This window comes from Biomphalaria glabrata, chromosome 15 (genome assembly GCF_947242115.1).
Source record: "Biomphalaria glabrata chromosome 15, xgBioGlab47.1, whole genome shotgun sequence".
Lineage (NCBI taxonomy): Eukaryota > Metazoa > Mollusca > Gastropoda > Planorbidae > Biomphalaria > Biomphalaria glabrata.
The window spans coordinates 27,198,862-27,224,397 of NC_074725.1; positions in this window are offsets into that span (position 1 = coordinate 27,198,862).

The following is a 25,536-nucleotide window of genomic DNA, read 5'->3' on the forward strand; positions in this document are numbered from 1 at the left end:
GGATGTGTGGATACATGGCTTGAGTTGGTAGATAAATAACCAAACAGGATGTGTGGATACATGGCTTGAGTTGGTAGATAAATAACCAAACAGGATGTGTGGATACATGGCTTGAGTTGGTAGATAAATAACCAAACAGGATGTGTGGATACATGGCTTGAGTTGGTAGATAAATAACCAAGCAGGATGTGTGGATACATGGCTTGAGTTGGTAGATAAATAATCAAACAGGATGTGTGGATACATGGCTTGAGTTGGTAGATAAATAACCAAACAGGATGTGTGGATACATGGCTTGAGTTGTTAGATAAATAACCAAACAGGATGTGTGGATACAAGGCTTGAGTTGTTAGATAAATAATCAAACAGGATGTGTGGATACATGGCTTGAGTTGGTAGATAAATAACCAAACAGGATGTGTGGATACATGGCTTGAGTTGTTAGATTAATAAGCAAACAGGATGTGTGGATACATGGCTTGAGTTGGTAGATAAATAACCAAACAGGATGTGTGGATACATGGCTTGAGTTGGTAGTAATTAACCAAACAGGATGTGTGGATACATGGGTTTAGTTATTAGATAAATAATCAAACAGGATGTGTGGATACATGGGTTGAGTTGTTAGATAAATAACCAAACAGGATGTGTGGATACATGGCACAAATAGACAAAGTTGTATGCGTGATGATGTCATGGCACCGTAGAAATGAGGAGAGTATAGATCGTATGTGTCTGATTGGTATATCGAGGTATAATTGAAAGACAATCGTCAACTTACATTCTACGATGTACATCCGCTATATGAAAGCAAGATGGAATGGGTAGCATGTGGATTAGTGTCATGATCCCCCACCAAGTGCAATAATCATGGGATCTATATAGGAATCTATATAATTACACTATATCCAATCCATAGCCTAGTTATGAACATATCCAATTCGTATTTCCATACTAACAAGTTGCAATTGGCATGAATTTTTTTTAACTAAAGAATTTAAGTAGTAGATTGGCAGTAGGGGCAGTAAACTCACGATCTAAAATGAAGCCAAATCCGGCTCCTGACTCTAAATACCAGGACAAAATTTAAACTTCTGTATCCGGTTTAAAGGGGGAGAGCCTAGACAGAGAGGCACCCAAAATTGGCCTCCGCATAAACTTGGATAAGACTAAAATTATGCGAGTGGGATATAAGGCAAAGGGTGTCCCCGTCAGACTTGGCGAGTCAAAGCTTGAAGAGCTGGACAAGTTCACGTACCTTGGCAGCATCATAACAAATGATGGAGACGCTTACCATGATGTAGCGTGCCGAATAGGAAAGGCAGGGAGCATTTTCCAAAGGCTGCAGCCTATTTGGACTAGCCAAGCCATTGGACTCGAGACAAAAATACACCTTCTCAACACAATCGTCATTCCAACTGCTACATATGCATGTGAGACGTGGAAGTCATCTGTCAAAATTGAGAAAAGACTAAATGTGGCTCAACAGAGATGGCTGAGACGGATTTTAAGAGTCAGATACACAGACCGGATCTCAAACAAGGAAATCCTTTGCCGAACTGGGAGTCGAACACTTAGTGAGGTTGTGACTGAGCGTCGCATGAGGTTTGCGGGACATGTTCTACGTCAAAATGAATTACGCACACCAAGAGTTGCGATAACATGGAAGCCAAAACGAGGAAAGCGCAAACAGGGACGTCCTCGTATTACCTGGCGACACACCTTCATGGAGGACCTCAGAACAGTGGACACCAGATGGGAAGAGGCTTCAGACATTGCCAGTGACAGATCATTATGGAGACAGCTTGCCGCCCAATGCGCCGAACGGCGCGGGAGGACCTAAGTCTAAGTAAGTAATCCGGTTTAAAATCAATAAGTGTAATTTTTTTTTACAATTTAAGATTTAAAAAAGAAAGGAATTTGTTTAAAAGAAATTGTTAAGTTTTCCTTGATAACAAATTCGTCATAGCAGCCACGTTCAATAGGTTGGTACACGTTGTCGCCGAAGTAATGAAGAATGTTTTGTCTCTTCAGATCAGAACACATATCTAGTGTTGGGCGCGTCCGCGGTGTCGAATGCAAACAAACCAACTGGAAGTAACACTTAACACAATGTAATTCAACACCAGCGAAAGGCCGAACAATTATCAATAGTTATTCAACGCTGATGTTGAACATCAAACACGTTTAATAATCATGAAGGGAATTGTCGAATGTCACCTACTTCTAGCCGTTTATGAAATGCTTCTTATTTCTACGTTGTTATGTAAGCGTCATGTTTATGTCGACTACTATTTCGTTCTTCCTTAAAAATATCTTATCCTTATTTTGAGTCACGTCACTGTCACTAAGTAAAAACTTCCCGAATTTCCGAAACAAATAATTAATTCCTAATTGTGCCATATTGCAATATTTGGCTTTTGAGATGTAATGAGAATATGTTAAAAATATTACTACAAATTATTGGTATATTTTCGCTTTTGAGATACGGGAATTTTAATAACAGATCAGGCAGATTTTATATTTATTTATTTATTTTTAAATATTTAGGCAATATCTATTCAATTATTTCACAAACATGCACATTTCTATACTAAGGAAGGAGTGGGTCTGCAGTAGAAAGCATAGTTACTGCGGGTAGTTAGAGACAAAGAGAGTTCAAACGAAGACAGTCACGGCAACTTCTTGGTGGTCAATTGCTACAATATCATGTCAAGAAAGCCAACTTAAACTTACAATATCTCAAGCAAGCCAACCTAAACTTACAATATCTCAAGCAAGCCAACCTAAACTTATAATATCTCAAGCAAGCCAACCTAAACTTACAATATCTCAAGCAAGCCAACCTAAACTTACAATATCTCAAGCAAGCCAACCTAAATTTTATAATATCTCAAGCAAGCCAACCTAAACTTACAATATCTCAAGCAAGCCAACCTAAACTTACAATATCTCAAGCAAGCCAACCTAAACTTATAATATCTCAAGCAAGCCAACCTAAACTAACAATATCTCAAGCAAGCCAACCTAAACTTATAATATCTCAAGCAAGTCAACCTAAACTTACAATATCTCAAGCAAGCCAACCTAAACTTACAATATCTCAAGCAAGCCAACCTAAACTTATAATATCTCAAGCAAGCCAACCTAAACTTACAATATCTCAAGCAAGCCAACCTAAACTTATAATATCTCAAGCAAGCCAACCTAAACTTACAATATCTCAAGCAAGCCAACCTAAACTTACAATATCTCAAGCAAGCCAACCTAAACTTACAATATCTCAAGCTAGCCAACCTAAACTTATAATATCTCAAGCTAGCCAACCTAAACTTATAATATCTCAAGCAAGCCAACCTAAACTTACAATATCTCAAGCAAGCCAACCTAAACTTACAATATCTCAAGCAAGCCAACCTAAACTTATAATATCTCAAGCAAGCCAACCTAAACTTACAATATCTCAAGCAAGCCAACCTAAACTTACAATATCTCAAGCAAGCCAACCTAAACTTATAATATCTCAAGCAAGCCAACCTAAACTTATAATATCTCAAGCAAGCCAACCTAAACTTACAATATCTCAAGCAAGCCAACCTAAACTTATAATATCTCAAGCTAGCCAACCTAAACTTATAATATCTCAAGCAAGCCAACCTAAACTTACAATATCTCAAGCAAGCCAACCTAAACTTACAATATCTCAAGCAAGCCAACCTAAACTTATAATATCTCAAGCAAGCCAACCTAAACTTACAATATCTCAAGCAAGCCAACCTAAACTTACAATATCTCAAGCTAGCCAACCTAAACTTATAATATCTCAAGCTAGCCAACCTAAACTTATAATATCTCAAGCAAGCCAACCTAAACTTACAATATCTCAAGCAAGCCAACCTAAACTTACAATATCTCAAGCAAGCCAACCTAAACTTATAATATCTCAAGCAAGCCAGCCTAAACTTAAAAAAATAAATTCTCACAAATAACTAAAAGCAAAAAACTTAAAAAAAAAAAAAACACTACAAAATGTAATCACAACTTATTTATAATTATGCCAAGCCTCTAAATCTGACACAAACTCTGCAGAATTGAACTAAATTTGGTGTCACAGATGAAGACTGCAGACAGTCAATTCACTCGGCATGCACTTCAGAAGGCCTAGGCCAGGAGCGGACATTCCTTACACGCCTGGGTCTCTTTTCAACCCGATGAAAGAGGCTAAAGAACTCTGACCTTGAGTCAATGGTTCTGTGAGATACAGGAAACTCTTTTAGCAGCTGACAACAACCAAAAAAAAAAAAAAGTAAAGGAAATAGAAAAGAAGACGACATTATAAAACACAGATCTTAAAAGTTCCCCCCACCCTCCCCCTCTGTCCCCAACCCCATTCTCATGTACCTCCCCCCCCCCCTCTATTTTTAACCCATTCTCTCTTAGCTCTTATAAAGTAGTTACACAACTAGAATCATGGATCTCTCTCTGTCGGCAAACATTTGCAGTTCACATTGCGCGACATACGCAAAGACTTGTCATCGCTCAAAGAGCTTGTTCAATATACATGAATATAATATGCAAAGCACATTTGTTATCTTATCTTATAAACTACAGACGTTCCTTGAAAGTAATTACGTCCTACTCGTGTACCTTCGGATATTATTTAGAGACGTACGCTTTATTAAATCATTGGTTTCCTTGGCTGATTCAGGCAACCCGTTCCAAGTTCTATTTGCACCATTGGCACTAGGGAAGACATAATTTTATGAATTTGTCCTAGCTTAGGGATTAAGAAATATTCATTCAACAATCATAGTCAAGTAGAAAAAAAGTAAAGTTTCCCCTTTCAGACCTTGCGATCTATAGGGCAGATGTTTCTATGGCCAATAGTTAACGAGCAAGGTGTCATGTAGCCAGCACAACGACCAACCGCCTTTACTTTTCCCAAACTAAAGTCAGGTACCCATTAGAGTTGGGTGGGCTCAGGGGCGCGCAAAAAATCCCAAAATTCGAAATCCCAGTCTTCACCGAGATTCGAACCCAGGACTCCAGGTTTAGAAGCCAAGCGCTTAACCACTGAGTACCTCGACCCTATCATGGTCAAGTGTCTGACGTAATTATCATCTCAAATGAAGGAACGTCTGTATTTTATAACATTAGTGTTAAAAAACGTCATAATGGGAGTTGATTCGCAAGTCAAGGAAACTATTTCTGAGTCTTTTTAGCGGCCATCAAAAGATGAAAAACCACTATTGATTTTTTGCTATCTACCACTTTTAGATCTAAAAAAAAAATTTATTGAGTATTCAATGTTATCTTTGTCTGTAGATCCATAAAAGTGCAACGGTTACTTTGGTCTTCCGAATAATAAAGAGTTTGTGTCAAAACACAAAACTCAATTGTTTTTCTACACCTGCGGCCCAGTTTTATTTCACGTCTAGTTCTCCTTTTCGGTACAGTAATTATTGACTAGACTTAGACTTCTTGAACGCGACTAATCCACGTATTTAGTCTAGAGAGCTAATATTACCCATCTATTTCATTAGCTTGATCTCAACTGTAAATACCACTGTGGTAAAGTAAACTGATGATTAGTCCAATCACTGCACTGGAAAGTAAACTTCAGTGAGCCAATGTTCAAATCTCACTTTAAAAAAAAATTAATAAAAAAGTCGGGCGCATTCTTTAGTTAGAAAGACTCCAGTTAAATTGGAAGTAATCTTATAGATCTATGGATTTAGCTAATCTTCTGCGACGGATGAACCGCCACAGAGGGCAGCCGAATACATGCATAAACACACAAGACAGAATATTGATTCCAATATACTTTGAGCTGTTTAAAAAAAAAGGGGGGTGGGGGGGTTGAGAGAAAAAAAAATGAACGCGCCATCTATGAAAGGAAATGAAAAGGGGGCGAAAAAAGGGGAGACGATAACTTTGCAGTAAATTGTTCCACAGAGAGATTGCACCACGGTTATCTGCCTTGATTTGATCGAAAACCAGTAATCACCTATTAGGTCCTAGTTCGCCCCCCCCCCCTGCCCCTCTCTCTTTCTATACCCTCTCCTGACATCACTCGTACCCTGTGTTCGATCTTTTTTCTAATAAAGTACGGACAATTTTTTTTGTGTATGTGCTGGCTCTGCCAAACCCCTCGAGCTCGACAAGTTATTAGTTATGACTGCTTGTTTTTTTTTTTTGTTTTTTTTTTTCTCTATTTTTCTATACGTGTGCCCGTTCGGCCCATGGGATAGCCAATAAGTGAAGCATTATAGAATTGTGCCTGGCTATTGATGTATGGGATTAATCAAGGGGCGAAGGTTAGCGTGATTTCTCTTCATCTCTCCCCCCCGCCTCCCTCCACAAACCGGCGCCCCCCCCCCGGCGCCCCCCCCCCCCAAGCCGTGGGGGGTGTTTACACAAAATATTTCCAGGGAAATGTTGGTCATATTTTACGCAACTCTTACTGGGCCGTGGTCATTTCGAGTTGATTTGATTTTTATGTCGATTTAGGAAAATAAAAGGTGACTAGGTAAAGGCGTAGTTATTCGTAAGGGAACAAGGTGGAATTCTTCTGCGCTCTCATCTTCTCATGAGGCACCATAGATTTATTTCAGCAAATGTCTAAACAATTTGATTTCAATTTTGAATCGCATCTTGCCATTAGATCTATACCGTGTATTTTATTGGTATAGGGAGGGGTGATAAGGTTCTTAAATTTTAGATAGCTCCGCCCCTGGGTCCGGGTGTCTGGGTCTAGTGATAGGAAAATCGCGATGCTATTGTGGGCATCGTTCCAGCTATAAAGGTGATGAAATATCGACAGTGCTAGCTCGCCCCCCACTCCTGTATTCAAAATAACAGCATAGATTGCATCTTATGATTGTGTTTTATGGGCAATTTCGAGGCTTCTCAAACCTGATGATGGAGAGCCATGGACGAGGGGCTAGTTTTATAAGCTCAATATGGTCATGTGTGGTGTATGCTTTGTGCTGTCTACACCATCTTATTGTTTGTAAAATGATGCTTCCTAACATGCTGGTTACATATCTATTGGAAGGGAATGAAAAAAAAAATTGGGTCCATTTTTAAATCTCTAAATGTCTTTGCTCCAGCTCAGCGGTTCTCAACCTTTTATGCTCGGCGACCCCTTATTACAATCCCCCATTCTGCCGCGACTCCTCCCCCCCCCCCAAACACACAGCAATAGAAGAATAGACAAAAACAATCCATATTTTCGATGGTCTTTGGCGACGGCAAATCGTCAATCGACTCCCAAGGGGGTCGCGACCCACAGGTTAAGAACCTCTGCTCCAGCTGGACTAGCCTGTCTAATGTGCAGTCGAACATTCCGGGCTCACATAGATTTCACCAGATACACGAGGAGATACAAAACAGTAGTGTAAAGCCCTCAGCCCCCTGCTTTATAAAAATGGTCATCATCGGACTATGATGGAGAAAGTATATGTAATCTTTTTGTGAAGGCGTATTGTAACGTTTCAACACTTTTTTTCTTCAAATTACATTTTAAAATGAGATTAGAAGAATTACAAAATCCACTTTGCTTTTAGTGATACCTGTAGTACTAGTCATAATAGATCAATAAACCATTTATATAGATGAGGAAATTGTTAGTTGTTCAGAGAGAGAGAGAGATTATAAAGTAAAAGTTCCCCTTTCAGACCTTGTCTTAGGACGCCCCAACTCTAATGGGTAATTGACCTTAGTTGGCGAAAGTAAACTGTAACCGTTGGTCAAAGAAACCGATGACCTTTATATCATCTGTCCCATAGATCGAAAGGTCTAAAAGGGAAACTATTTTTTCCTCTTTTTTTCCAGATCTTGGCATGTATATGGCAGATGATGTAAAGAGCATCTGTTTCTATGGCTGATGATATTAACGATGATCGATGCCTATTTATTTTCCACAATCAGTGACAAGAGAGTTGTATGAACTAAGGGGTTGTCCTAAAATTCCTGAGCTTCTAAATTTTCGCCTCCAAGCTCTTTACCATTAGGCCACCACAAACCTCTCTTTAAAAATAAAAAAATAATTTTTTATTCCTTTTTTAAGTCTCTAACGTTATTTTAGTAAAAGTAAGATTATTATGTCCTTAACAAAAGTTCCTTGCGAGATAGCAGGCGGTTGCAGCGAGCAAGGTTTTTGAACAAGGGACCATCGTGACGACACTGTGAAGTGTATATCACACGACCATGCAGATAACAACGTTGGAACAGATAGGAGCGTCCTTAACAAAATGCTCTACTGCATAAACACGTTGGCACCTCATTCGCAAAGCCAACGATGTCTTGCAATCTTTAAACCCATCTCTCGTAGCTCGCAGCTCGCACATTCTGACACGCTGCCTGAAGTATTTGAAGAGATATTGATCTACATCTTTGTGTTTTTTGCCAAGGGGAACAATCGAGTAAAAATTTCATTTTTATTTTTGGAACTCCTTCAAGGATGGTACTGAAAGTTTATGTGCGGAAAGGTAAACTTCTTAAAGAAAGTTTGAAACATTTCAGTGTTAGAGTTCTTGATTCGAGTATTGGTTTGGGAGAAATAACGCGTACAATTATCTAAGTGGACTAAACCCTACATATTTAGCCATATGTGAATACTGAAGGATCTATTCCCTTGTTGGTATCAAGCAAAATAATTAATTACTAGTAATTAATTGACTAATTGATTATTTGTTTTTCATTAAATCATGTCTTGACTACGCCAATGAATAATTGTGCAAGGTTTCAACTTGATCAGAGAATGAGTGTGGGAGAAATAACGTGATTTTTTTTATCCAGATAGACAAAGAGTGAGACAGAGTGAGTCTATATACGCTTGTAAAAATTAGAGACTTTTTTTTTCTTTTTTACTGGACATATTTTAAATACCATGGTACTATCCCAGATAATAAACTAAATTTTACTGCAAATACTGATTATATTAGCCAAAAAGGGCAGTAAAGATTACGATTACTGAGAAAACTGTCCTTGTTTAATGTTAGCGAAAAGGCCTTGGCTATGTTTTATCACGCTCACATCTGCAATATTTAAAGTTTCAATATCACTGCCTGGTAAGGCAATCTGAGCATAAAAATAAAAATAAACTCCATAGAATCCTAAATGCTGCTGGTAAAGTCATTGGCAAAAAACAAACCCCATCTGGGCAGTTGTTTGAGACAAACATCCATAAAAAAAGCTAAAAAGATACTAGAAATAAAAAATCACCCTTTGGGTCAGGATTTGGTGATTTTACCATCACATAAGATATACAAGACAAACAGACATAAAACTCTTTTGTTCTCCTGGCAATCAAATCATTAAATAGAAGCAATCTGATGTAAACGTTTCACATATAAATCATGAGTGAGTCTGGTGTGAACGGACATTTTTTTTAAAATAGTTAAAATAATGTTTTTTGTTTGGTGCAATGCACAAATTGTAAGACCAATTTCATTACGAACAATAAAGATTATATATATATATATTATATATATATATATATATAGCATAGAGACAATTATTATGAAAGAGTAATATGCAGGTATTGATCATATAAACTACTGCAATTCGTTAATGTGCGAACAATTGTTTAAATGTAGCCTACTTTTTTTCACATTATCACGATAATAAGCAAATAACCAAGACAAAGTGTACGGTTTTTCATATCCGGTAAAGAAAACGTTGTCAAAACCTACAATGAAATATGTACAACTTAAATACTAACTGGATATTACGTCCAGTTTCTATATCAACGTTGATTAAGTCTTGAACATTTCTTTGGACTAGCCTTCTGACCCCCGTTCATGAGAACAAACACGACCGCACGCGCGCACAGACACTCACACGATGCGATGCCATTAAATTGTCCTCGTTAGGTGAAGGGATTAAAAGGGCCTATAACTCTCCATTCTCTCCGCACTGACACTACAGATATTACTGCCCCTTTTTCTAATCGATCTTTCTTCATTTCGTTTCCATTCACGATTCAAAAGACTTGGCTCTGAGGAGGAAGAAAAGAAAGGAAAGAAAAAATAAGGAAGAAATAGAAAAGAAAGAAAAGTATGAATGAAAAAAAAAGGGACCTAAAAAAAAGGAGCCCTTAACTGCGTAAAGGGAGAGGGGGTGGGGGAGGGAAGAACAGCATAGCTGGTGATCTCTAGCCCAACACATGATTAAATTTTGGAAGATATTTGACTCGCCCAGGCGTAGACTTCTTTAACCTCTGTAGTTATTGCTTTGAGAAGCACAAGGGAGGTCACTCGGATCCCTTGTTATTTCGCGCCAAGTGATAATGTCCAATAAATATTAATGTACTGTAAAGCGTTGTTGTTGTTTTTTTTTAAATTGAAATCTCACGTGACAAACGTGACAACAGTTCACGATACGAGCCTCTCCCCTAACCCCCGTTTAATTTTTTTTTTAAACATCCCCCATTGTAATAGATTCATTCTTAATGAGAAGTGCATTACAAAGCGATTAATTAGCATTGTACTGCAGAAGTAATTGGCAATGGGTGATAATTGACGAATCCAGTTCTAAAGTAATTCTTACGGATAACAGACACGTTTTTTTTTGTTCCAAAGCTTTTATCAACTCACTCCGTCTGTATGTCTGTCTGTCTGGAACAAATTTTGTCCACGCTTCTTTCTTCCACTTCCCATTCTGCGGTCAAGTTGAAACTTTGCACGATTAGTCATTGTCCCTAATTAAACATTTCTCAATCAAAAATACCTAGACGTCTAGTGGCAATTAACTTTGTTTGGTATAGACAATGAGAAATAAATCGAACTGCTTTGTGAGATATTGCTGTGAATGTGCAGTTCTTTCCATTATATCAGCCCCTTTTATATTTTTTTCTTATTTTGATGGTTTTCGAATTTCTTTTTATTAAGCTTCAAATTGGATGCCGTAAAACCATTCGTAAGGGTCCATTTAAAGTTTGATTTAGAGGCGGGAGTCGAGCCCGTTTTAGAAAGCTCGGGTTCGGTTCGTTTCCCAGCTCTAGTTTAGGTCCACCGGGCTCTAATGTGTACCTAATATTGGTTTGGGAAAAAGTAAAGGCGGTTGGTCGTTATGCTGGCCACTCGACACCCTCGTTAACCGTGCGCTATTGAAACAGGTGACCTTTACATTATTTGCTTTATAAAACGCAGGGTCTGAAACTGGTACTTATTACATATAGAGGCCATGAGTGAGAGATTGGTTCATAAATGACCCATCTCTGTGAAAGTTCCCCAATCAACGAGGAGGTCATCTAATCACGTCACACGAGAAATTCCTTTGTATTCCTACACTGTACCGCCACTAACCATGACAAGGCCTCCACCACAAGAGTGCAACACCCACTCAAGAAAACAAGTTTTAGAGACCAGTCCCACAATTCCAACAATGTTTGGTTGTTCCTTAACTATTGTTACACCTATTGTGAAATGTGTGGATTGAAGTGCAGTGGTCTAAGTAGTTGTATTGATTACTTCTATTTAATTCATTCCTTCCACTGAAAATCCCTATAATCGTTAAACATTACCTGCATTTTCAAAATGTCTGGTTGGTAGGACACAAATAACCCCAGGGCATGGATCTTATTTCCCAGATCTTAAAATTCTACAGAGCGTGAGCGAAATTACAAATAGCAGGTCACGGTGAATGTACAGAAATGATCTAGCCTGGGCTCATTAGTAACTTGGGGCTTTGCTTGTGTGAGCAATGTATGTCTACATGGCTTGTGCTCATAGGGGTATTAATAATCTTTATTAGGTTAAACAAAGTAGGCCATCTTTAGACTTAATTATCTCTCCATCCATACCCCCAAGTTTTTAAGTCAAATAACTATAGTGTGAACCAAATTACAAAATTTTAAAATCACATCAATAAAAATTAAATCACGCCACAAGATCTAAGATCACCTAACATCACGCCAAAAGATCTAACATCACCTAACATCACGTTAAAAGATCTAACATCAGCTAACATCACGCCAAAAGATCTAACATCACCTAACATCACGTTAAAAGATCTAACATCATCTAACATCAGGTTAAAAGATCTAACATCACCTAACATCACGTTAAAAGATCTAACATCACCTAACATCACGCCAAAAGATCTAACATCACCTAACATCACGTTAAAAGATCTAACATCACCTAACATCACGTTAAAAGATCTAACATCACCTAACATCACGTTAAAAGATCTAACATCACCTAACATCACGCCAAAAGATCTAACATCACCTAACATCACGCCAAAAGATCTAACATCAGCTAACGTCACGCCAAAAGATCTAACATAACTTAACATCACGTTAAAAGATCTAACATCACCTAACATCACGTTAAAAGATCTAACATCACCTAACATCACGCCAAAAGATCTAACATCACCTAACATCACGCCAAAAGATCTAACATCACCTAACATCACGCCAAAAGATCTAACATCACGTTAAAAGATCTAACATCAGCTAAAATCACGCCAAAAGATCTAACATCACCCAAAATCACGCCAAAAGATCTAACATCACCTAACATCACGCCAAAAGATCTAACATCACCTAACATCACGTTAAAAGATCTAACATCACCTAACATCACGCCAAAAGATCTAACATCACCTAACATCACGTTAAAAGATCTAACATCACCTAACATCACGCCAAAAGATCTAACATCACGCCAAAAGATCTAACATCACCTAACATCACGTTAAAAGATCTAACATCAGCTAACATCACGTCAAAAGATCTAACATCACCTAACATCACGTTAAAAGATCTAACATCACCTAACATCACGTTAAAAGATCTAACATCAGCTAACATCACGCCAAAAGATCTAACATCACCTAACATCACGCCAAAAGATCTAACATCAGCTAACATCACGCCAAAAGATCTAACATCACCTAACATCACGTTAAAAGATCTAACATCACCTAACATCACGTTAAAAGATCTAACATCACCTAACATCACGCCAAAAGATCTAACATCAGCTAACATCACGTTAAAAGATCTAACATCACCTAACATCACGCCAAAAGATCTAACATCACCTAACATCACGTTAAAAGATCTAACATCACCTAACATCACGTTAAAAGATCTAACATCAGCTAACATCACGCCAAAAGATCTAACATCACCTAACATCACGCCAAAAGATCTAACATCAGCTAACATCACGCCAAAAGATCTAACATCAGCTAACATCACGCCAAAAGATCTAACATCACCTAACATCACGTTAAAAGATCTAACATCACATAACATCACGTTAAAAGATCTAATCGTAAAAAGATCTGTACAAGTTTAAGGATTTAAAATCACGTTAAAATATCTAAAGTCACGTTAAAATATCTAAATTCACGTTAAAATATCTAAAGTCACGTTAAAATATCTAAAGTCACGTTAAAATACCTAAAGTCACGTTAAAATATCTAAAATCACGTCACAAAATCTAAAATTCACGTTTCCTTAAAACGCGTTTAAAAATCTAATATCATGTTCCCTTTTATCGTGTTGCAAGATCTTCAATCGCTAGTCATCCCTAAGCAGGTCTATTTTCTATATGTAGTGGCTATATAATTTTTATCTATCCTGTAAAACTACACATTCATTTAATTATGTTTTTTAAAAAAAAATGTCGAAAAAAAATATGGCGTGCTGCATGTTGTCCGCGGGTTAAAATTCGCCCTCCCACTGCCTTAGAAGAACAGCAGACAAAAGCCGATAAAATAACATTAGGAATATTGCCATTATCAGTAGGACTGTGACATCGGCGCCTAATTAAGACATTTGTCTGCGCGATCCAACAAAAAAGAAAACACTTTTCTTTGGCCACCTCTTCCAAAAAGCCAGCCTGGCCCTGAGAGGAGCGTAACTCGCTAAATACTTTGAATAAGAAACGAAGACGGAAAAAATGTGTCTCCCTTCTTCTAAAAGATCGTCTGCTGAATGTTCCCGCGACACCTCCCTGGTCCACGCATTAGCTTTACTGCTTTGTTTATGTTCGGACGTTTCTTCAGAACTGAAGATGATTTCATCCTAGCTCAGACCTCTGCAGGACAGCAGGCGATGGCAGCGGGCAAAGCTCGAGCTTGGAGCTTAGACTGATCGTGACGATAATCCGAAACGCGTACGACTTGACCAGGAAGCCATGCAGAGCAAATAGTTGCAGGAATATCTTTAGATTCACTAGTGTTCTTACGCGGTGTCAAACTGAGACTGATACATACCTACATATAGAAGCGTGGGAAGCGTGGTCGAGAGGCCAAGTACACTTGAACTTGGCTTGGCTACGTAGACGGGGGCTCGAGGTTCGACACCCGACTCGGACAGAGTTTTGTTTACTGAGCGGGCAGCGCCTAAAGGCAGCACAGAAAACCAACTCCTGGATACCCCCTCCTCCCCCAACTGGTCCACAAATGAGATTGGACCAAAAGCGCTCTGAGCGTGCTTTAAGCATGAAAAGCGCTATAGCGCTATATAAAAGCTATAATAATAATAATAATACCTGTCAAAATATGACATGTGAAGCTAGGTAGCCACCTAGGGCCTCCGATTGGTTGGACTAAAACATTACGAAACTAGTATCCAATTCCAAATAAAGCAGAGCACTCTAGATCTCTATGTCTGCTAGCCTAGCTCTAAAATTCTACTGTTACTCAAGGTTTATTAACAAACGCTAGAATTTAAGACCCATGTTGTTGTTTTTTTCATGAATAGCGTAATTGTATTTTTTATTTTTTTTTTATTTTTGAGTTTATTCTTTGTTTTGACATAGGACTTCTTTTACAACAATACGGACTAGCACGCAAGCCAGTGGTATACCAAGGATGGCGCCCTGAGCAGCAACCCCTGTCAGCGCCCCACCCCTCCAATCTCCCAGTAGTCTGGGTAATTCACGTCTGCGTAAGAACAGTCAGCAATAAACAAAACTTATATATCAAGTTAAGAAAAAGTTACCGATCGTAGTGACAAAGATCTATGATATTTTATTAAGGGTTTTGATACTCAATTAGGCGTTCCAATGCTCCCTCCCCCCCCCCCCAGAGCGGCTGTCTCACTCGCCCCCTTCCCCCACCGTTCGCATTGACGCAAGCGCATAGAACATCTGCAGGCTCTATGTAATTCCATGATTAGGATCAAAGGAGTTTATTTATCGCTCGATCAGACAGAGCATTCAGTTATAGACCTCGTCTGAAGAAATTCTGACTCAATGGATTTGTTTTATTAATACTCTGGTTAGTTTTTTATGCCCATACATTTCTAATGATCCCCTCCTCCCCCCACCACCTACCCGTCGTCCCACTACTTTCCCATGTTTTCAAGAGCTTTACCTCCCCACTCTCTGCCTGTCATCTCTCATAACATGTCCGCCCTCCCACACCCCCAATGCCCAGACTCTCAGGAAGGCCTTTAATCTGCTCTGGAATCTGTTTGCTCGGTCCATATTTTCCCCCATCAATCAATTAAATCCGTTAATCGCAATGACCGGTGCCGCCTTAGCACTAATCACCCCTCCCTCCCTCCCTCTGACCTGGACAGGAAAGGAAATAACAGGTTGGTGTAAAGGGAGTTGATTGAAAAGAGGAAGAGGGTAATTGGGGAATGTAGGGCGTTGAGTGTTGTAGATGTGAGTGTGAGTTCAGAACTCTCCGTCAGAATGCCACTTCTAATTATTTAATGTTGACTTTGTGGCTTCGTAAATCTTTTATGTTTCTTCTTTCCCGCCACGTCGTTAAAAAAAAAAGAAGATTGTTTACTTTCAAAGTATGTACGTTTGTATATATGAAGTTTTCGCTTCCATTAGTTGACTTCAAAAAAAATAAATTATAGCGCTACTTTCATGCTAATAGCATGTTCAGAGCGCTTTGGTCCAATCTCATTTGTGGACGAGTGGAGGGGTGGATGGGGTATCTGGGAGAAGGTTTTCCGTGCTGCCTTTAGGCGCTCAGAAAACACAACTCTTCCCGAGTCGGGTGTCGAACGTCGAGCCCCCTTCATAGGTAGTCAAGCCAAGCCAAGTTCAAGCGCACTTAGCCTCTCGACCACGCTTCCAACTTATTATCGACTTTAAGCAAAAAATTGAGATCACAAAAAAAACACTTTTATTTTTCGATGTGTTACCCTGTAAAATAGATTACCGCTAGTGTTATTTTGTTTGTTTGTTTTTGTTTTGAGTCTTAAGTTGTTATGCTTTCAATTCGCGTTAATCCAACATTTCCCTGGTTTTCCTATTTACTGTTCTTTCTGAGACTCAGTGCACTAGGGGCTGATTGATAGAAAAGAATCTGATGTACAAACTTTGTTTTTATATTGGGAAGCAAGTGTTGAAATGGTTTACACCAGAGGTGGGCAACCTTTTTCTATCGAGGGCCGCTTTGAAAAATATTTGTGAATGGGGGGCCGCATATATATTATATATATGCTTGCAAGGTGTAAAAATCCGATAGCTAGATGTATGTCTTTTCCTTCACATTTGTAATGTATTATAAATTTACATTGCAACAAAAGTTAGCAATTTCTGAAACTATATTTTTTAGCGGCCCCCGTAAGGGGAAAAAGCCGCTATTAGGTTTGTGCAAAATGTCCGTCTGTCCGTCTGTCCGTCTGTCACACTCAGATCTCGAAAACTAGAAGAGATATGAAAAATATTATTTCATCATTAAATGCGGCTTGAAAAGTTTAGGTACAACGGCTACTTTTGGTTTTCTAAAAGCAAACCGTTTAATTTATAAAATTAATTATGCAAGCGATTTTTTCATAAAAATACACCAATTCTAAAACAATTACGTAAATGTAAGGGAGGCAATGTTACAATATGCTAACAAAGATGGACAATTTTTGTGTATTTTCAGTATCACTAAGTCAAATATATTTTTAAAATGTACAGAAAATGTTTACAACAAATATAAATAATAGTTAAAGATGTTTTTTCTGGTCAACTAGCTGCTAAAATTAAAAGAAAACATTTCTGTTTGTTTATAAAGACTAATAATGCATTTTGTATGTAAATATCACACACATTTTTTTAAATGGACTTTTTATGCAGCGATTTTCGTGCAGTAGCGTAACGTCGCTACATGACCAGGTGCTAAACCAATTCCTGAAACTTTTTAAAAAAATCAGATTTTATTTATTTTTTGTTTAGTGCCCCCATCCGAATAAAAGAAGATTATTTTTGTGCGTTTTGTCTGTTGGTCGGTCTGTCCGTCACAATTAGATAAAAAAAAACTAGAACTCTAAAAGCTATTGAAAATCTGATTTACACTTTAATGTTCCTTCCGTAACATCTCAATAGTTTTAAGTATCTAAAAATTGATTGTTCCGGATTTTTTTGTGCAAAACTAATCAACCCCAACAAATGTTTGTTTGCTCTTCTAATTTATATTACATTCAATTTCCATGCTTAAACGTTGCAAAAACACATTATCAATAATATGTTGTTCCGTTTTTTATGTAAATAGCATATTAATGCTAAATCAAAATCTCTATACTGACTTATATTTCATTAATTGTAAAAATGTTCCGGATATTGCTTTATAAAACATGAATTATGCCTAATGATTGTTTGAAATGGCATAATTTACTAATATTACACTTACATTATTTGACAATGAGTCACTATAATTTGGTTATCAATATCAAATTGTTCCGTATTTTCATCTTTAAACAAATTTTAAAAACAATAGGTTGTTCAGGGCTTTAAAAAAAAGTAATTTACTAGAATTGATTACTGAAAATTACTTTTTAGACATTTAATTTTTTTGCTAAAACATAACATAGAAGTTTTGTAATCGATAAAGAAAGTTCTGGATTTTGTTTCTTACAAATCGTCGCCAGAAATTTCCGAATTTATTTTAAGATCTACTAACGCCAAATAATTGTTTGAACTCCCTCTTCTAATTAATAAACAAATAATCTTCTCATTTACGAAATAATGTTTTTACGGATTTTTATGAAAAATATTTTAACTCACTACTCTCTTACTTTAACTTTCTACCTAAAACATTAAAAAATCTAATTATCGTTAATATTATGTTCCGATTTTTAAGGAAAACAGAATCCAAACACCAAAGTAAGGTATGAAAATCTCTCCACGTGGCTGTAGTACATCTAATTTTTATACGAGACCATCCAAAAAATTTAATTAACGGTATTACATTTATCTGAAATTCTCTTTTTCTTTTACTATTTATACAAACATCCGGAACAATCTATTATATAAACTTTTCAATTGTGTTCATACCTAAAACTTATTGCGATGTTTTGAAACGTAAAATAAAGGTTAATCAATTTTTAATAAATTTTAGTTGTTGTTTTTTTTTTTATATCAAGATGACGGACAGACCGACTGACAGACAAAACGCAAAAACAATGCGGCTTTGATCCTTTTTAAATAAATTCTATTAGAACTCAGTGCACCAATGTCTATGAACCCTCGTTAAATATCTCGTGTAAATAAAGACATTTTTTTTATGGTACCGGTACTAGCCTATTGTGAGGTAATGGAATTTTTTTTCTTTGACGTCATATGAATGGACTCTTTAAATGTAATGTTAAAAGAACGCACTCGGTGCACCAATGTCTATTAACCCTCGAAAAATTGCTTGTATTAATGAAAACATATTTTAGTCTAACTAAACCGTGTGACGTAGTGTTGTTTTTTTTCCTTTGACGTCATATGGAATGAATTCTTTAAAAGAAATGCTAAAAGAACGCACTCGGTGCATCAATGTCTATGAACACTCGATAAATGGCTCGTAATGATGAAGGCGATTTTTATTCTAGCTAGGCCGTGTGACGTAGTGTTTTTTTTTCCTTTGACGTCATATGGAATGAATTCTTTAAATGAAATGCTTAAAGAACGCACTCGGTGCACCAAAGTCTATGAACACTCGATAAATGGCTCGTATCGATGAAGGCGATTTTTAGTCTGGCTAGGCCGTGTGACGTAGTGTTTTTTTTTCCTCTGACGTTATATGGAATTAATTCTTCAAATGAAATGAAAAAAGAACTTGGTATAGTAATGTTTATTAAGCCTCGTTATGTGACTCGCGTTTAAAAAAGGAATGATATCTTGATTTAGATCTAATCTAGATTTTTTAAACTAGATATAGATTTTTATTACAGTATATCTAGATCTGGATTTATATTCTAATTAAAATTATTTTAGAGTCTATATCTAGAATTTCTAGATCTAGTTTAGACTAAAATAGACTAGATTAAGATGTAGAATTTAATTTTCTAAACCTAAAGTGTAAAAAAAAGTGTAGATTTTCATTTCCAAACTTTTTGATCAATATTGTAATGTTTTAATATACTAAAACTAATCTACTATTTTTTATTTAATTTAAATTTACGGCAAATGAATCTTTGAAACATTATTACTTTTGACCATCGGATGACTGCCTGGTCGTGCGGTTTGCGCGCTGGACTGTCGTTCAGATTTATGGATTGTCCAGGGTTCAAACCCTGCCCGCTCCCATCCCCCGTCGTCCTGCGGGAGGTTTGGATTAGGAAGTAATTATCTTCAACTCTGAAGGAACATCCGAAACATGTAAAACATTTTACATCAAAATTAAATCCCCTCTTGAATATTATTTGCGAATATGCAGATCCGACAGGGATCCGACTTCGACGGGGGCCGCCTCTGAGTTTGTGTAACACAAACTCTCTTTGTAATCTTATTTTATTTTGCTATTGTCTTTTAGATCACAATATTTCAACTCAAATATACAATTATGCTTCGTATAATATATTTAACTGTTCTCACTCATGCATAATGTTCCCGAACTGTGGAACTAGCTTACTAGTTGTTTCCCTCGTGACTGAATTTCAAATTACAGTCAATCAGCATCAAACTGTTCTTACACTGGTTTATTTTCAAACAATAAAATACTTGTTCACAGATGTATGTGGACCCAAATAATATGAAAGTTTAGCATCAAAGTTTTTTAAGTGTGGAAATACAGCTTCTGACACCCATAAAACTCCAGAGGAAGATCTGACTTCTTTTTCAGGTCATAATTTGCTTGGAGGTATGTCCTCTGTAGCTGAATCAGCTTTTGCGCGAAAAGGTCAACTGAGGGTATTGAAAAATGTTCCAAGTTTTTGACGTCTTAAAATTTGCTTTCAATTTCCACATCATAGTATTAAAATAAGTATTGTACTTTTAAACCATTTGACAAGAAATAGCTTCACCTTTCAGTAAAGGAAAATGATAAAGCCTGTTTTCACTTGCTTGCCTGGAGAAATGGGATAGCTTTGTTTGATAAGATGCACATACACGTGTAAACAACAAATAGTAATAATGTCGATGTCAAACATGAAGTCTATCTTCCACTCCTACAGAAATATCAGAAACAAAGTCACAATCAACATCCTTCATGGAACATAGCAATTTCTTCCTTGAGATCCCATATTCTTCTCAATACCTTTTCCATGCTGAACCACGCCGATACTATTTTGTTACCGAATATCAGAATGTTTTGTTTCACAATCTTAAAGTACTATTTGTAACTGCCACTGCCTGTGATTAAGACCCATAGTTCTGATGAGTTTGATCCCTGAGATAATTGGGTCAATAGCATGTTTGATATTCAATGAAGCTTTTTGTAAACTTGGGATAATGTTCTTTAATTTTATTAACAAACCTTTTTTTTTTTTCCAAAGCAAAGCGAGGACACCATCAGTTGTTACACATGCCATATTCTTCCTTGCCGACTGAACTCTTCTCTTTCAACACAGTTTTTAATAGTATTGAATAAATACTGGCCTGAGTTTGCGTCTTTAAATCTTCGACATATTGCCAATTAGAAAAATCTTCGTTTACTTTCAACTTTTTAGAATGACATGTATAGTCAATGTTTCTTTAGCCTCTTTGTCATAAGAATCTGAAGTTCCAATAGTTTATATAGATATTTAAAATTGTGTATATATACAATCTGAAGGCAAATCTAATATTTGTGGGTGTTCGCGGGCCGCATAAAACGCTCCGGCGGGCCGCATGTGGCCCGCGGGCCATAATTTGCCCACCCCTGGTTTACACCAAATATTCTGATGTAATTATTGTTTCTTTATGATTGCATCATATTAAGTGTTTAAATAGTTTGTACCAAATATTCTGATGTAATCATTGTTTCTTTGTGATTAAATCATTCTAAGTGTTTAAATAGTTTGCACCGAATATTCTGATGTCGTCATTGTTTTATTAAGGATTACATCATTTATTGTTTGCTGTATTTCACCATGCTCAACGACATGAAGGTTCCAGATGTTACTAAAAATAGACCCCATTACAATTCGGCCCTTGTAGATCAGAGAACAAGGCGACTGCATTAATCTACTTCGCTGGGGCAGAACCTCGGCCGCCATGAGATTCCCAGTATTCTTAGCTGCAGTCATCATCATCATTCCTTTGGGTTACTCATGGAACATCGGGCCTCAGCAAAAGCACGCCACTCTCCATGGTCTCTTGCTAGTTCCTCATGGAACATCGGGCCTCAGCAAAAGCACGCCACTCTCCATGGTCTCTTGCTAGTTCCTCATGGAACATCGGGCCTCAGCAAAAGCACGCCACTCTCCATGGTCTCTGGCTAGTTCCTCATGGAACATCGGGCCTCAGCAAAAGCACGCCACTCTCCATGGTCTCTGGCTAGTTCCTCATGGAACATCGGGCCTCAGCAAAAGCACGCCACTCTCCATGGTCTCTGGCTAGTTCCTCATGGAACATCGGGCCTCAGCAAAAGCACGCCACTCTCCATGGTCTCTGGCTAGTTCCTCATGGAACATCGGGCCTCAGCAAAAGCACGCCACTCTCCATGGTCTCTGGCTAGTTCCTCATGGAACATCGGGCCTCAGCAAAAGCACGCCACTCTCCATGGTCTCTTGCTAGTTCCTCATGGAACATCGGGCCTCAGCAAAAGCACGCCACTCTCCATGGTCTCTTGCTAGTTCCTCATGGAACATCGGGCCTCAGCAAAAGCACGCCACTCTCCATGGTCTCTTGCTAGTTCCTCATGGAACATCGGGCCTCAGCAAAAGCACGCCACTCTCCATGGTCTCTTGCTAGTTCCTGATGGAACATCGGGCCTCAGCAAAAGCACGCCACTCTCCATGGTCTCTTGCTAGTTCCTCATGGAACATCGGGCCTCAGCAAAAGCACGCCACTCTCCATGGTCTCTTGCTAGTTCCTCATGGAACATCGGGCCTCAGCAAAAGCACGCCACTCTCCATGGTCTCTTGCTAGTTCCTCATGGAACATCGGGCCTCAGCAAAAGCACGCCACTCTCCATGGTCTCTTGCTAGTTCCTCATGGAACATAGGGCCTCAGCAAAAGCACGCCACTCTCCACGGTCTCTTGCTAGTTTTTTGATGGCTTCCCAGCTCTTTCCGGTCCTCTCGGCTTCCTCTAGTACACTGCGTCGCCATGTTCTTTTTGGTCTTCCTCTACGTCTTGTTCCCTGGGGGTTCCACTCTAAGGCCTGTCTAGCTCTGTTGCTGGTATCTTTTCTAAGGGTGTGACCAATCCTTCTCCACTTCCTCTCTAAGATCTGCACTTCTATATTTTTCTGACCACTCATCTCCCACAGTTTGATGTTTTCTACTTTGTCATACCGTGTATTTTTAGGATATTTCTCAGGCATCTGTTGATGAAGGTCTGTACTTTTTTTTTCTTAGCTGCAGTCATGCATTAAAAAGGTACAGAAAGTAGCAGGACACTTGAGCTTCGTGACCCAGGAACCTAACTAAGGATACATAAGGGGAAACAAAACTGACCACAGCAACTAAACTGCTAGTGTAACACGCCTGCGTAGTGAATAAGAGCTGTTCAACATAGATGCATCAAGAACATAGATTATCTTATCTTATAAAATACAGACGTAACTTCAAAAAAGAAAATTGAATACGACCTACGCGTCATGCATCTAGTCATGCCAAGTCACTAGTTTTCCTGGCTGGCTCAGGCTACCCATTTGATGCTATTATAGCACTATGGAAGAAGGAGAATTAGTACAAATTTGTCCTAGCATATGGGATGAGGATTGTGCTTTTATCTTTGTATCTTTCTAAATATTTTATTAAATTTTGTTTTTGTATTTGAAGATTATGGTTCAGTGTTTTATGTATAATTACTACTTTACGTTTAAGTTTTCAATACTGAAGGCTTTCTAAATTTAGTCATCTACTAAAGTGATTTACTAAAGGTGTGACTCTAGTCAAATGTGAATATTCGTTTGTTATGAATCTTACTGCTCTGTTTTGTGTCTGTTACAGTTTCTTAATGTTTTCTTGAGTTGAGGGGTCCCAAACGGAGGCTGCATATTTTATAATTGGCCTAACCAAGATTAAATAACATTTTAGTTTTATTTTTCTATTTGATTTTAAGAAATTTCTTATTAATTATTATAATAGTTGAAATAATTTTCTCATGCGCTGCACAAGACGCATAATGAGCATCTCCTGGAGGAATTGTGTCAGAAATAAGGACGTTTTAAAACCGGGCAATACACACAGTATCTATGTTCTTTTGACACAGAGAAAACTACGCTGGCTGGAACAGATGGAAGAATTCCGAAGGACATCCTCTAAGTCGAGATTTTCCGAGGGAATCAAACGCAAGGAACGCCCAAAACTAACCTACAGAGATGTTTGAAAGCCAAATCTGAGGTTGATACGCATCAATGAAAGTATGTAGGAGGACATCGCGCAGGATCTGAAAATATAAGCCAGACTGTGAGTCTGTGAGTTCTGGTACAAACCTCACAGTGAGCAAAGGGAATTAATGGGCTCTTGACGAGAGAAATAGGAAGAAAGCTGCCCTATCAGATAGCACTAGAACAACTGTATTCACAGGCACAAACTGTGGCAGACCCTGCCGCTCAAGAATTGGCTTGTTTAAACCCTCCAGATTTTGAGAAAAACTCATGAAAAAAAAATCGTAACCAGTGATTCCTGTTGGAGCATCCACTGTCCTCCAAGACAGAACGAGCCATACTTCTGGTTCGTTTAGAGATCTGCAAGACAAACTGGGATTTAAAGTTTTCTTTAAGGGAGGACTTAAAGCACTTCCCGTGCTGATACCAGGAACTATGGAAGACCTGGGGATCTCATACCCCACCCCCTCCTGCAAAGAAAATATTCCCCTATGAGACCTTGAGATATACAGGGCAGATGATTTGAAGGTCAGGCTAGCGGTTAATGAACAGGTTTTCAGCGCAACGACCAACCGCTTTACTTTTCCTAACTCAAGTCAAGTACTCAATAGAGTTGGTTGAACTCAGGGGCGCCCTAAAAATCCCGAAATTCAAAATCCCAGTCTTCTAAAAAATTCGAACCCAGGACTCCATGTTCGGAAGCTAAGCGCTTAACCACTCTACCCCCGCCCCTCCAGTGACAATGGATAAAAGAAATTTTCTGAACCTTAACAGATGAGCGTACAAAAGGGTGTACATTTGAATTTGTAATATAACTAACCATTACATATGACCACTACAACTAGATTATGACCAATCAAAATAAAGAAACAACTTCAATAGAACCAATCAAAGTAGAGAAAAAACTTTAATGTAACCAATCAAAATTAAAAAATAACTTCAATATGACGAATCAAAATTAAGAAAGAACTTCAAGGCTCGCGCTCAATTCTACTTTGTCCTATTTCTAAAATCTACATAAAAAAAAAACTTTTAATCAGTTCTTTTTTTTTTTTTTGGCTCTATCTAATAGTGAGATATTCAAACATGTCAACAACAAAAAAACAAAATCGCAAAAAAAAAAAAGGGCCAAGACTTGTTACAAATAAAAAACAACTTCATTTTCTGTGGACTTTATTCAATAGTATCCCACTGATAACATGAAATCCGTGTGAGAGTTAGTTTCTTGTTTTAAATTCCTATCACGTGGGTATTTAGACTTGATGCCTAGAGTTTAAAGAGATCTTATCATGCTCAGATCAAAAAAGAAAAGAATCTTGTAGCCACCATCATCTCGGTATTCTTGTTAACAATAGTGAATTGTTTTTTTCCAGGAATCCTTATTATCCCAGAGATATCCTCAGCCTAGGAACTTGGGTTTTGAAGGAAATGAGATTCTAGTCACGTGTTCAGCTCTCTTCAAAATAAATCTGAATTCAATTAACACAAAAATAATTAGCTCATATTTTTTTCGTCATTTTCTTTTCAACAAAAAAAACAACAACAAACAAATTAAATTTACTTCCTATCAAATTTTTGACAGCTCATCTTGTTAAATTAGAAATCATTTTAAATTCTTAAAAAAAATATTTTATGTACAAATAGTCTACTTCTTCTAAACCATTTATTTGTCTTACTTATAGATATTAAACAAATAAAAGCCAGGGCAATGGGCATATAACGGTATCACTTTTATTGTTTTTAAGTTTATTACAAGTAAAACGACCTAGTGCACGAAGTGGCCCCCAATGGCTGCGCGAACCTCAAATTGAGATGTAACAGACGCTTTCTAAAATAAGTGAATAGTGGTTTCCTTCACCCATTTTTTAG